This window comes from Dendrobates tinctorius, unplaced genomic scaffold, assembly GCF_039654945.1.
Source record: "Dendrobates tinctorius isolate UK_male_01 unplaced genomic scaffold, ASM3965494v1 ptg000036l, whole genome shotgun sequence".
Taxonomy (NCBI): domain Eukaryota; kingdom Metazoa; phylum Chordata; class Amphibia; order Anura; family Dendrobatidae; genus Dendrobates; species Dendrobates tinctorius.
In genome coordinates this window covers 14,037,228-14,051,216 of record NW_027361704.1, presented here as the reverse complement: position 1 = coordinate 14,051,216, position 13,989 = coordinate 14,037,228, and positions in this window count along the sequence as shown.

The following is a 13,989-nucleotide window of genomic DNA, read 5'->3' as shown; positions in this document are numbered from 1 at the left end:
CTGAATGGCTAATGACATAGAATCGTCAAGACCAGAGGGAACAGGAAATCCCACCATAGTATCTCTTACGGCTTCTGACAACCCCTTCCCAAAGAGAGCAGCCAAGGCATTATCATTCCAGGTAGTAAGTACTGCCCACTTTCAGAATTTTTGACAGTACAATTCTGCAGAATCACGACCCTGGTTCAATGCCAGCAGGGTCTTTTCAGCCTGATCAATGGCATTAGGTTCGTCATACAACAACCCCAAGGCCTGAAAAAATGCGTTCACATTAGTCAGAATAGGATCATCTGGTTTCAAAGAAAACGCCCAATTCTGGGGATCGCCACGCAGCAAAGAGATGACAATTTTAACCTGCTGCGCAGAGCTCCCTGACGAGTTGGGCTTCAAGGCAAAAAATAATTTACAATTATTTTTGAAATTCAAAAATTTAGACCGATCTTCAAAAAATACATCAGGTGAAGGAATCTTTGGTTCAGCAGCATGTGAATGAGCAAGGTAGGCGGAAATTCCCCGCACTTCCGCAGCGAGCTGCTCCACACGATCAGACAATTGCTTTATCTCCATTGAGAGAAAAAAAAAAAATTCCCCCTACGGCCTCAGAGATATAGAGGAAAAAATATACACCTTTATTATTTTTTTTTTTTTACAATTCTTTCCTGCTATTGAGTACCCTAGGATCAGCGGTATGGCGGGTGATTCTGTTATGATTGAGTCACCGTAGGAGGCAGACACGAAAATAGAAGCTACGTCCAGAAAACCAGAGAAGTTGGCAACTATCAGATTGCAGACCCCTGAACCTATCAACACAACTAGCAGTAGCCGTGGGGGGTTCCTACGATGCCCTAGACCCCTCGATCACAGCCGGAGCGCTTAATAGCCTAAAGACAGAAAATGAAATCTAAACTGCCCCAGAGCAGACCCCAAAGTAAAAGGCAGCCCCCAACATATAATGATGGTGAAGCAAGATGAAAAAACACTCACACAGATAGAAAGATAGGCTGAGCAAACGATGGGGCCCAAGCTAGCTAAACAGAACAGGAAAGGAAGGTTGCTGTCTGCAATCTGCCAAAACCCTATCAAAGACATAAGCCAACAAGCTGATATGAAAAAGACCCTGAAGCAGCTAGGCTTCAAAAACTAAATCAGCACTCAGGTATTTTCAGAAGACAGAGCTAAAGGAATTCAGCACACCCCAGCAGGGAATGGCAGAAATCCAGAAAAACAAAGCAAAACAAAGTCTAAGCACAAATGCAAAAGGCCGAGCAGAAAACTTAGCTTTAGAGGAGCAGGAATTCAGACTGGTCTCCAAGGATCCCACAGAGAAATCACCCGCAGGGCAGAAGGGCGTCGGCAGCCTTATATCCAGTCAGTAACTCCACTCAGCCAGTCATCCTCATTAGGCTCAGGTGCCTGATAATCAGGCTCATTACCTTCCTTTACCAGAATAGGGAGTTCACCAGACCTCAGTGACGAAGGGGAAAATGAACTCACAACACTTAAAGGTGGAATACCTTGGGTACTACGGACAGACCTACGTAGCACTGGTGTTGTTGGGGAACTTACTGGATGCCTTGTGTTAACTACTGGTGTAGTGTGTGCTGTACTGGCTATAATACTGGTGCTTCTGCGTGGCACAGGAATACTAGATTTCCTAGGACCACTTCTACACATTGTGGGCATGACAAATTCACCACTGGCAGGGTGAGAATTCTCTCGTTCCACTGCTGGTGTAGCATCCGCTGCTTGTACATGCTGGTTTTCAGGGTGGTCTTGAGTAACTTCTTCTTGCACTACCAGTTAGGGAAAGGTCAAAACTGGCACCAGTATGGCATTATTTGCTCTAGTCCAATTTGCAGGGAATTCTCCAAGTACAGTGCTGACCTTTTTTTCTTCCTCTATGGGCTGAAGGTTGTTTTGTTCTTCCATTCTGTCCTTTAGTTGGTCAGGGCACAGTTTCAGATGATCCCTCGATACTGCTGATGAGGTTTCTCCTCCATCCTTACTGATAAGGCACACTTTAGTGTTGTCGAAGTTTGATGGTAAGACGGTGTAGGGTTCAGCTTCCCATTGGTCATCCAATTTATGCATCCTTCTTTCCCTCTTTAAGACTTGTTCTCCTGGTGACAAGGGAACTGCAGGTGCATGTTGATTGTAGTTCTTTTCTGTTTTTGTCTCGCCTGAGCTACTCTTTTCTACACACTCTTGTACTCTACGGTACTGTTCTGCCGCTCCATATCCCAGTCAGCATCTGGTGATGTTACCTCAGGTAGCAGGACTCCCATATCCAAATCAATAGGCAGCTTGCCAGGCCTCGCTCTCATTAGGTAGGCTGGAGTGCAGTTTGATCCTTGACAGGCACGACTACCAGGAATCTCGAGTAGTGGTAAACGATGGTAAGAGCATAAATGTAGCCTGAACGGCTTGGAACCAGCTTCACATGGTCCAGGGTGACTAACTCGAGTGGCTGTTTGGTTATTATTGGCTGCAAAGGAGCTCGCTGGCTATTACGGTCCTTCCTGCGCAGGTTGCATTGTCCACACATACCAGCCCAGTAGAATCTCTCCCGGAGCAAGGCCTTAAACTTCTTCCATCCGAAGTGTCCAGCTCCATTGTGGTATGCTTCCAAGACCATTGATGCCTCCCTCTTTGGGACTACCACTTGCCAGACCAACTCATGAGTGCGGGCATGGATACTCCTCCAGCACAGCTTCCCTTCATAGATGAACAGCCTGCCTCTTTCCTTCCACAACTGCTGCGTTTCTTCAGGAGCATCTGGACCTGGGCGTGAGTCAGCTTGTGACAGTAGCTCCTTTACCAGGTGGACTGCGGGGTCGCTATCCTGCGTCTCTGCCCAGTCATGATGAGGCAATGGATTTAGGGTGGCCTCTTTCATGATAGACCATCTGTTTCTCAATCCTTGGGCACATTGGGCCGCAATTGGCAGGTGGAAGGTAGGTAACTCTATTTCTTCGAGTGCCTCAGGGTCTTCTCCTGCATCTGGCAGATTGGGCATTCTGGACAGCGCATCAGCATTGGCATTCTTGTACCCCGCTTGGTACTTGATGGTAAATTCATAGTTAGACAGCCGGGCCATCCATCGCTGCTCCAGTGCACCTAGCTTGGCAGTTTCCAAGTGAGTCAATGGGTTGTTGTCCGTGAAGATGGTAAACTTGGCTGAAGCTAGGTAATGCTTGAATTGTTCAGTCACAACTCAGACTATGGCGAGGAACTCCAGTTTGAAGGAACTGTAGTTGTCAGGGTTCCTTTCAGAGTGATGAAGCTTCCTGTTGGCGTAGGAGATCACTCTTTCTTTGCCATTCTGTACTTGTGACAGTACTGCTCCCAGTCCCACGTTGCTGGCATCAGTATACAGAACAAATGGTTGGTCATAATCTGGGTAGGCCAGAACTTAATCTCCTGTGAGAGCCATCTTCAGTCGAGTGAAAGACCTCTCCAGTTCCTCATTCCATTCAAATGTAGGACTCTTCTTCCTGGCCTTCTTGGGCTGGCCCACCAGAAAATTTTGCATAGGCGTGGCTATTTCAGTGAAGCCTTTGATGAACCTTCGGTAGTAGCCTACCAACCCGAGGAATTGACGTACTTCATGGAGGTTGCTGGGCTTCTGCCAGTCCCGGATGACTGTGACTTTGTCAGGATCTGGTGCCACACCTTCTGCACTCACTACATGGCCGAGGTACTGTACCTTGGGCTTCAGGAGGTGGCATTTGGAAGGCTTCACTTTCAGACCAAAGTTGGACAAGGCTTCAAACACCTCAGCCAGGTGCTTCAGATGGTCTTCATAAGTCTTGGAGAAAACAATGACATCATCAAGGTATAACAGAACTGTCTCGAAGTTTTTGTGTCCAAGACAGCATTCCATTAGCCGTTGAAATGTCCCTGGGGCGGTGCAGAGCCCGAACGGCATGTAGTTGAACTCGCAGAGACCCATTGGTGTAGTAAACGCTGTTTTCTCCTTGTCTGCCTCTGCCACGGAAACCTGCCAATACCCACTTGTGAGATCTATGGTGGAAAAATAGTTAGCAGTTTTAAGTGCAGCTAATGACTCCTCAATTCTGGGTAATGGGTAGGCATCCTTATGTGTAATGCTGTTAATTTTTCAGTAATCAACACACATTCTCATGGTACCCTCTTTCTTTTTCACAAAGAATATTGGGGCTGCCCAGGGGCTACAACTGTCTCTGATCACCCCAGCCTCCTTCATTTCCCGCAACATACTTTAGGCACATTGATATTGTGTTAGGGGTATAGGCCGGTACCTTTCTTTAATGGGTGGATGATCTCCAGTGGGGATATGATGTTGAACCCCTTTTGCCTGCCCAAAATCTAGTGGGTGTTTACTGAATACCTGCTCATACTCCTGAGTCACTCGGTAAACCCCACACTTTTGGTATGAAGGGATGGAGTCAGTTCCCACATGCAGCTGCTGACACCACTCCTCTAGCTGCTTTACAGAGCCATTGTCCTCCACCTGGTCGGATGAGACCAAGGGCTGGTCGGATGAGACCAAGGGCTCTGCTGCCTGTATTGCGTTGTTACAGACAGTAAGCAGCTTAGCAACTGGCATACCGAGGTATTGTGGCCTCCTCCTCCCCACAATTCAAGAGGCGTACAGGTACTCTCCCTTTGCGGACATCAACTACACCTCTGCCTGTCAGGACAGTGGGCCAGCTATCAAAGTACACTTGCTCTACCAATGCTTGGTAATCTTTTCCTCTGAGGCCTATGGCTGCCCGACACCAAATTAACATTTCACATTTGGGGGGTATCGCAATGGGGAAAGAATCACTCACTCTGACGCTGCCAATTTCTCCGCCAGAGAGTTCTACCTGCTGTCTTTGCATCAGGGCCTTGATCTCCTTCTGCAGGACTCGTTGTTCACTGGAACCAGCAGTCTCAGCCAGCTGTTGCAACAAAACAATAACCTCGGCAAGACAATTTTCAATCACATTAGTACCTAAGGTCATCATTAGGTTACATTCTCATCGATCAATGTCTACAACTATCAGACCTTGAGATTTTAACTCTACTCACCCCACTTTAATGGTAATCTCTTTACATCCTACTTGCGGCAAAGACTTACCATTGCTGGCAACTACTGTCAGTTCATCACTTGGGCCGCGAGTAAGTTCAGAGTCAGCCCAATATTGCTTGTAAAGGATATATGGCATAGTTGTCACCTGAGAGCCAGTGTCCAGCAAAGCGTTCATGGGGATGCCGTCAATCACCACTGGGAGGACCGGTCGCCCTCCGACATACTTTGCTCGCCAGTTCTTTGGGCCTTGTGGTCCTACTCCTGGGGGTTGGCCCTCTGCCCCAGGGTAGCAGAATCTTGCGATGTGATCTGCCTTGCAGCAGCGACGACAGTTGGGATATCCGTCCAGGTCATAGCGATCATTGTCTCTCCCTCGGCGTGGTGGGATCCTCTTCTTCCGTAGCCACGGGACATCCTCTGGACTGGAGGCCAGCTGGATCTTCTCCTTGGATGACACCTGCAGGGACTGCACAGTTTTGACAAATGCAGCCATACTTTTGGTCAGCTCCTGGACCTGAAGACGCAGTTCGGCAGATGGGTCTTTGTCCAGAGTCTGTGCATCAGCCTCCACAGGGCTGGGAGGGAAAGATGCTGCTTCTTGGTGGTATGTGATCGCTGGGCACCTAGGGGGCACTGGACAGCTGACAATTGGTTCATGCAGCACCCGGATAGCCTTGTCCTTGAAGTCTGCAAAGTCTAGGTCAGGGTTTTGTAGGGCTATAATGCGCAGCTGTGCTCTGTGGGTACTGGATAGGAGGCCCTCAATAAATTGCTCCTTTAGCAGTCTGTCTCCATCTCTCACACTGTCTGGATCAATCTGCTTGATGGCTCGCAGTGCCTCCTGCAGGTTAAGGGCATAGTCCCGTATACTGTCCTGCGCTCTCTGCTTACACCCAAAGAATCTCATCTTTATTTCAGCTGCAGGGCGGGTGTCAAAGGTGCTTCTTAGCTTAGCAAGGATCTTTTTAACAGTCTCTTTATCAGTGTCCTGCCAGGATTTTACTTCCCTTTGCGCTGCACCAGTTAGCTGCCCAATAAGGATGTTCAATTTCTGGCTTTCATACAAACTGCACAGTCTCTCTTTAAATTCAATCAGGGTATGTGACTCCCCTGAGTACTGCGGTAGCCAGGCTGCTCCCGGTATATAGGGCATGGACAGCGGCATTATGGGGACCTCTGCAGTGGGCGCTGATTCTTGTGGCGCTGTGGAGGCAGCGCTGGCTGCTGGATGCAGCGGCGCTATAGGAGTCGCAGCTGAGCTGGGCCCTGCAGCTTATGGCACTGTGGGGTTTGCAGTGGCGTCTGCCGCTGCGTCTGCTCTCGCTTCAGACATTCTCTTCCCCCTAGTTAATGTTTGCCAGGCCCTGGGTTTCGCTGGCTTACTGGCTGCCATTCTGCAGGCTGGCAGATTGGGGGACGCCGGGACTGCAGGCCTCGGCTTCTCACTTCTCGCGCGCTGGCCTCTTCCCGCACCGCACTTCACTGTTTTGCGCTTTTCGGCTGGCTCCGCCCATGATGGCCCGCCCCTTTTGCTTCCTGCGCACGCCAAGCAGCGGGGTAATGGCGGCAATTGCACAAATCGTCTATGGCACAAAACACAGTCTCTGGCACACAGGACCCGGGGACACAGGGCTCCATAAATCCTGTTCATGATGCCAAAATGGGTCGCCCTCCCAGGGCTGTGGGGTACTCGGTACCGGGCCGGTCTCTCAGAGGGGAATGTCACAGCAGCGGTGACCTGGTCCATGGCCCTGGGCACCCATGTAAAAGGGATGAAGTGATGGAATAAAGTTTATGAGAGAATGATTTGTGACGCCACCTGTGATGTTCGGCAATGAAGGTATTAAGCCGACGCTGCAGACAGATCCTCTGGGACAGATGGTGGGGTGCAGCAATGACGGGGTGGCCCTCCACAGGCAGTGCTGTAGTCCCAGGGCAGAGTAGATGAAGAGGGTAGGTGTTGAGGAAGAGGGTGTAGTGTTTGGCACAGAGATGTAGCAGTGCTGGAGAGTTTGAAGGAAGAAATCAAGGACACAACAGGGTGCAATTTCTTTACCTTTACTTTGCTTTGCAAATGCAGTCCAGGGTCCAGATTACAGATGGCACAGGAGCTGGCTAGCCTGGAAGCAACTTAGGAATCTCTCTAGGCAGATGGGTTGTGTAGTCTCCTTCCTAGCGCTTAGTTTTAAGGTACTTGCAGTACTGTGTTACACTGAAGTTCCACTTGCTTATTTCTCTTTAGAACTCCCTCGTATGGCAGACAGCTGTAGCCTTTCTCTTCTGGCTCACACATCGCTGTTGTGCCTCTGAGTCTTATGTGCGAATGGAGCATTTACAGCTTCCTATTCCTCCGATTTCTGTTGCAGGACCACCAGTGTCCGTACATCCTTGGATACCGGGCTCCAAATCATGCACTACAGCTGGCAATGAGCCTGAACTCTCTGCTCAATCCCCCAGCTCTTCTCCTCACGTCCACACACGTTGCTCTCCTCACACGAACTCCTAATTTCCCCTTCCTGGACCTCAGAGAGCAGCTCTTCCCCCAGTTTTGGGTTCAGAGCTCCCTCTGCTGGCCTGGAATGAGAACTGTGTTGTGTGTTGTGATTAACTGCCAGAGAGATCCTTTATGGCTTCCATGCATGACATCACACTCCCTAGGAGGAAGGTAATGCCACTGTGGTGACCATACTCCTGGGGGCGCCACACATGCGCGCCTTTTATAGCAGCCGGGACCTTCTGCACGCTTCCAGATCTCTGAGATGGACCAATGAGAACTGGAGCGGGACCTGAGCACATGACTCCCGCTCTCCAATGGGAGATCATCCCATGAGCATGCTCAGTAAGAGGACAGAAGGACAGCCTCAGGAGAGATTTGCTGCAAGGCAATCTCCTCTGCAATCTCTTCTGCAGTGGAAAAACAGGAGAGTGCAGAATGTGAGGATTTGGATCCCTGCTGAGTAAACGCAGAAATCCGACTCCTAACACACACGATACCGTGCTCCAACTGTTGGCCTTGACACAGGGTTCATTCCTGGTCAATAAGTATGCCATTCGTTTTCGGATACTGGCTTCCGAGCTGGAATGGTCAGACAATACCCCAATTTTTTGGAGGGGTTTGCCTGACCACGTTAAGGATGCTGTGGCCACTCGGGAGGTTCCCGGCACTCTGGAGGAGCTCATTACCATCTCTGTCATGATCTCAGTGCGGGTTTGACTCGCACACGTGGGGTTAATGTTTGGAACCAGTGCTGATGACTGGCATTTCTGGGGTTAAAGGTTGTGATCCCGGTGCAGGCTTACCTGCACACCTGGGGCTATGATTGTGGCCTCTCCCTGGTTCTGGGGGTGGCTTCTTATAGCCTCAGGACGCTCCCATCCCTGTCAGTTATACTTTCGCCCTTGGCATTGTGTGGTGACCCCTGAGTGTGTTTGTGTTGTGTTCTGGTTACTTGATTCTCTGTGTATGACTCGGTCTGTTCCCTGGATATCGCTTTGGATTCTGCCTGGTACCTTATATGTCTGTTTGGTTTTGATCTCTGCTTGGCCCTGATTATCTGCTCTGTCTCCTCCCTGGTACTGTACTGTGATCCTGTGTATGACCTTTGGCTTTGTCTGACCTCCCATCTGTTTATCTCTCCTGTACCTCGCTGGTCTGTACTGTGCATAACCTCTGCTTTCCTTGGACTCTGAGTTCTCTTCCTTCTCTGTGTGCAGGACGCTAAGCCCCGCCCCCTTGCAGTCACATGACCATTCACATGACCATAGGTCCTATGCTGGCTTCCTAAACTTCAGCATCCACAGGTCCTGTGCATCGGTACTTTCTGGCTGTACCTGACCCCGGTACCCCTACATTGCGGGTGAGTCACTGCTCAGCGGAGGCTGCACGCCGGCGCTGACACTCAGGACACGCGCACTGGCTCAGTGAGCAAGTACAGTGGACTGAGATACAAACGGGGACCGGAGCCAGAGGAGAGGGGCACAGAGGATAGAAAGGAAGCAGCGCCTGGACAGGCCGAGGAAGGGCAAGACAAGGGGGCCGAGTACGGCAGGGAGGCAGAGCCAGAGAGCTCTGGCGGAGAACAAGGCAGAGAACAAAGAACTACAGGGATACTGTAGTGGCCAGAGGGTGCAGATACTACACAATCATCAGGCGTCCTCCTAACAGTGAGGACGCCTGAAATATACTAACCCCCGGAAGTGCGTCCACAGTCCAGCCCCTCAGCGCCGCCCACCGCTGGAGAGAGAGAGCGGGAGGGGGCGTGCACGTGGTAGGGGGCGGGTGCCAGGAGCCGCAGTGAGGACGACCGTGCGACGGGCGCGCGCCCGGACGGGAGCGCGCAGGTAAGGGAACGCTGCGGCGCGCGCAGCCGCAGGAGGGGCATCGGCGGGCATAGCCGCCGATGTCACAGTACCCACCCCCTTACGTCCTCCTCTACTAAAATTGGCCGAAAATCTTTTCAGAATCCGGGGAGCGTTGATGTTTTCTCGAGGCTCCCAGGACCTCTCCTCGGGGCCGAAACCCTCCCAATCGATAAGAAAAAGTGTCTTACCCCTGACTCTTTTCATAGCCAAGATGTCCTTGACCTCAAAGACGTTGTCCGAAATAACAGGTGAAGGAGGGACGATGGAAACTGGTTGGAACCGATTCAGGACTACGGGTTTCAAGAGCGAGACATGGAAAGCGTTGGGAACCTGGAGCGAAGCAGGCAACCTCAGCTTATAAGCCACTTCATTAATGCGTCCAATCACTTCGAACGGCCCAATGTATCGAGGACTCAACTTGTAGGAGGGAACTCTCAGACGGATATGTCGAGTTGAAAGCCAGACTTTGTCACCTGGATGGTATGGAGGCACATCCCTTCGTCTTTTGTCTGCATGTTTCTTGATTCGGTTGTTGGCAACCTTGAGTGCTTCCCTGGTCTCCCTCCAAATCCGGGAGAACTCCTTTGCGAGGGAATCAGCTGCGGGCACTCCCGTAGACGTGGAAAATGGTAACGGAATACCTGGGTTTTGACCGGTTACCACGAAGAAAGGAGACTTGGAGGTAGATTCGCTGGGGTGGTTATTGTGTGAGAATTCAGCCCAAGGTAGGAGCGCGACCCAATTGTCCTGATGGGCGTTGGAGAAGTGGCGTAGGAAGGTGGTTAACACCTGATTAATTCGCTCCACTTGCCCATTGGTCTGAGGATGGTATGCGGAGGAGAAGTCGAGAGATGTACCCATAAACCGGCAGAGGGCCCTCCAGAAGCGAGAGGTGAATTGGACCCCCCGATCCGACACAATCCTCTGAGGAAGACCATGCAACCTGAAGATCTGGTGGATGAAGATCTCAGCCAACATCGGGGCGGACGGCAGTCCCGGTAAGGGAACGAAGTGGGCCATCTTGGAAAAACGATCTGCTACGACCAAGATGGTGGTACATCCCGCTGAGCAGGGTAAATCAGTCACAAAATCCATGGCGATCTGTTGCCAGGGGGCCTCAGGAACTGGCAAAGGGTGGAGAAGACCGGCGGGCAGAGCCCTAGCCACCTTGTTCTGGGCACAGATTGTGCACGAGGCTACATAGTCCGTCACATCCTGGCGAAGCGTGGGCCACCAGTAGTACCGGGACAGCAGCAAGAGAGTCTTCTTAGCCCCAACGTGTCCAGCAACTTTGGAGGAATGCCCCCAGCGCAATACCTCTGTACGTCTGCCTTGAGGAACGAAGGTTTTACCAGGCGGAGAAATAGAAAACTTCACAGGGGCCACGGTGATCATCTTGGTAGGCTCGATAATATAGGATGGGACTTCATCCCTCTCCGATGACTGTAACGACCTGGAAAGGGCATCGGCCTTGAAGTTCCTATTACCAGGTCGAAAGTGAAGTTGAAAGTCGAAGCGGGAGAAAAACAGGGCCCACCTGGCTTGCCGGGCATTGAGTCTTTGGGCAGACTGCAGGTAAGCCAGGTTCTTGTGGTCCGTGAGGATGGTGAAGGGATGTACATCCCCCTCAAGTAAATACCGCCATTCAGCCAAGGCCATCTTAATGGCAAGTAGTTCTCGGTCTCCAATGGAGTAGTTGCACTCCGCAGGCGAAAAGGCTTTAGAAAAGAAGCCGCAAGGAACCAGCCGTCCGGATGAAGCCTGCTGGGACAGGACTGCCCCAGCTCCAGTGGAGGAGGCATCTACCTCTAGGACGAAGGGCCTGCTGGTCACAGGCCGATGCAAAATGGGTGCCGATGCAAAAGAATGTTTCAGTGCCAGGAAGGCGTTTTCCGCTTCGGGGGACCAGCTGTTGGGCTTCGTTCCCTTGCGAGTCAAGGCCGTGATGGGTTTGGTAACCGAAGAAAAATGAGGCACGAATTGCCGGTAATAATTTGTGAAGCCAAGGAACCGCTGGATGGCTTTTATCCCCACTGGACGGGGCCACTTGAGAACCGCACTGAGTTTTTCGGGATCCATCTTCAGACCGGAATCGGTGACGATATAACCCAAGAAGGGCAGCGACGTCTGCTCAAAAAGGCATTTCTCAATCTTGGCGTAAAGTTGGTTCTCTCGAAGGCGATGCAAGACCAAGCGTACGCTCTTGCGATGGGAGGGCAGATCAGGCGAAAAAACGAGAATGTCGTCTAGATAGATGACCACACAGGAATAGAGTAGATCCCGGAACACCTCGTTGATAAATTCCTGAAACACAGCTGGGGCATTGCAAAGGCCGAAAGGCATGACTAAGTATTCGTAATGCCCGTCACGGGTATTGAAGGCCGTTTTCCATTCATCCCCAGCACGGATCCGGACCAAATTGTAGGCCCCTCGCAGATCTAACTTTGTGAAAATTCGAGCTCCTCTCAGCCGGTCAAAGAGCTCCGGAATCAACGGAAGCGGGTATCGATTTTTAACGGTGATACTGTTTAGGCCCCGGTAATCAATACAAGGGCGCAGTGATCCGTCTTTCTTCCGGACGAAGAAAAAACCTGCGCCCGCAGGAGAGGTGGACTTCCGGATAAACCCCTTGGACAGGTTTTCATGGATATATTCCGTCATGGCAGAGGTCTCGGCAGGAGAAAGAGGGTACGTTCTACCTCTGGGAGGAACAGCTCCGGGAATCAGGTCGATTGGACAGTCATAGGACCGGTGCGGAGGCAGGGAATCCGCTTCCTTCTTGCAGAAAACATTAGCGTAGGCGTGGTATGGGACTGGAAGACCCGGGAGATCCGTGGGTATGGGCTGAGAATGGGAACGAACAAGGGTACGCAGACAGTTTGCATGGCAGGTGTGCCCCCAGCGCAAGATCTCCCCGGAACACCAGTCGACAACTGGCTCATGCCGCCTAAGCCAAGGTAGTCCCAAGAGAATGGCGTAGGAAAGTTGAGGCAGGACGTAAAAGGCAATCTTCTCGGAGTGAAGTGCGCCAATTTGTAGCTTTACTTCAGTGGTAACCGTGGTAATGAGTCCAGGCAGAGGTTTGCCATCGACGGAGGTGATAGCTCGGGGATTACTTAAAACGACCACAGGAATCCGGAGTTTGTCAACCTCTTCCTGGCGGATGAAGTTGCCTGCTGCGCCCGAGTCCACATACGCCTCCACGGAGCCACGCCCCCGACCTGTAATAAGCAGAGCTGAAAGGGTGAGTGGAAGAGAGGGGGTCTGATCACCTAGGGGGCCCTCTCCTACCTGGCCTAGGCGGATGCGTTTCCCGGTCTCTCAGGACAAGTGCGTACGAAGTGATTGGCCCCTCCACAATATAAACAGAGTCCGTTAGTCATCCTCTCCTTGCGCCGTTGTTCGGATAGCTTGATGCGATCCACCTGCATAGGCTCCGGAGCAGAGTTACTAGGGGGAGCAACAGCGCGAGGAATGGGAGCTTGGTATAATCTAAAGGGCCTCATCTCCCTGGCTGACTCTCTCGCGCGTTCCTGAAAACGCAGGTCAATACGAGTGGCCAGAGAGATGAGATCTTCTAGGGTAGTAGGGGGATCACGCCCGGCCAACTCATCCTTAATTTTACCAGAAAGACCTCTCCAAAAGGCACCGACCAGGGCTTCATTATTCCACCCCAGCTCCGAGGACAAGGTCCGGAACCGGATGGCGTATTGCCCTACCGTAAGGGACCCCTGACAGAGGTTAAAAAGGGCCTCTGTAGAGGAAGCAAGACGTCCGGGTTCATCAAACACCTTACGGAATGTTTCCAAAAAACTCTGGATATTAGTCACCACTGGGTCATCCCTCTCCCACAACGGATTCACCCAAGCCAATGCCTCTCCCTCAAGGTGGGACACTATAAAAGCCACTTTAGCACGGTCCGTGGGGTATTGTTTGGGCAGAAGATCAAAGTGCAATCTGCACTGGTTTAAGAATCCCCTACACAATTTTGGGTCCCCAGAGTACCTAGGCGGCTTTCCAAGACGAGGAGGAGGGAATGAGACGGCGTCCCGAGCTTGGGTAGAAACGGCCGCAGAGGACTGCAAAGAAAGCAGCCGATCATCCACGGACGCCATATACCCCAAAATGTGAGATTGCGCATAGCGCTGCTGCGCGAGCTCCTGCTGGAGGCTGACTAAAAGAGGTGCATGCGCTGGGTCAGCGGTTTGCAGAGCAGAGAGCCGGGAGTCCATGGACTTCATGAATGACATAATTCGGGTCTGATTCTCTCTTAAGAAAAGCAGTTCTTTTTGGGTGGCAGCCGCGGCACCGGCGGGGTCCATGGCCTGATGATACTATAGTGTTTACGGTGAAACTACGTCAGAGAGTGGACCCTCTGGATCGCGGATCCGGAGCCCCTGGGCCGAGCACGCCAGGTGAAGACCGACCCCTATACAGGGATCGTTTGGGGCAGGGCCACAGAGGACGGAGGCGCGACAGCCGGAACCAAGAGGGATGGCTCCACGGACCTAAGGGGGCTCGGGAGACGGAGGACTGAGATACAAACGGGGACCGGAGGCACAGAGGGTAGC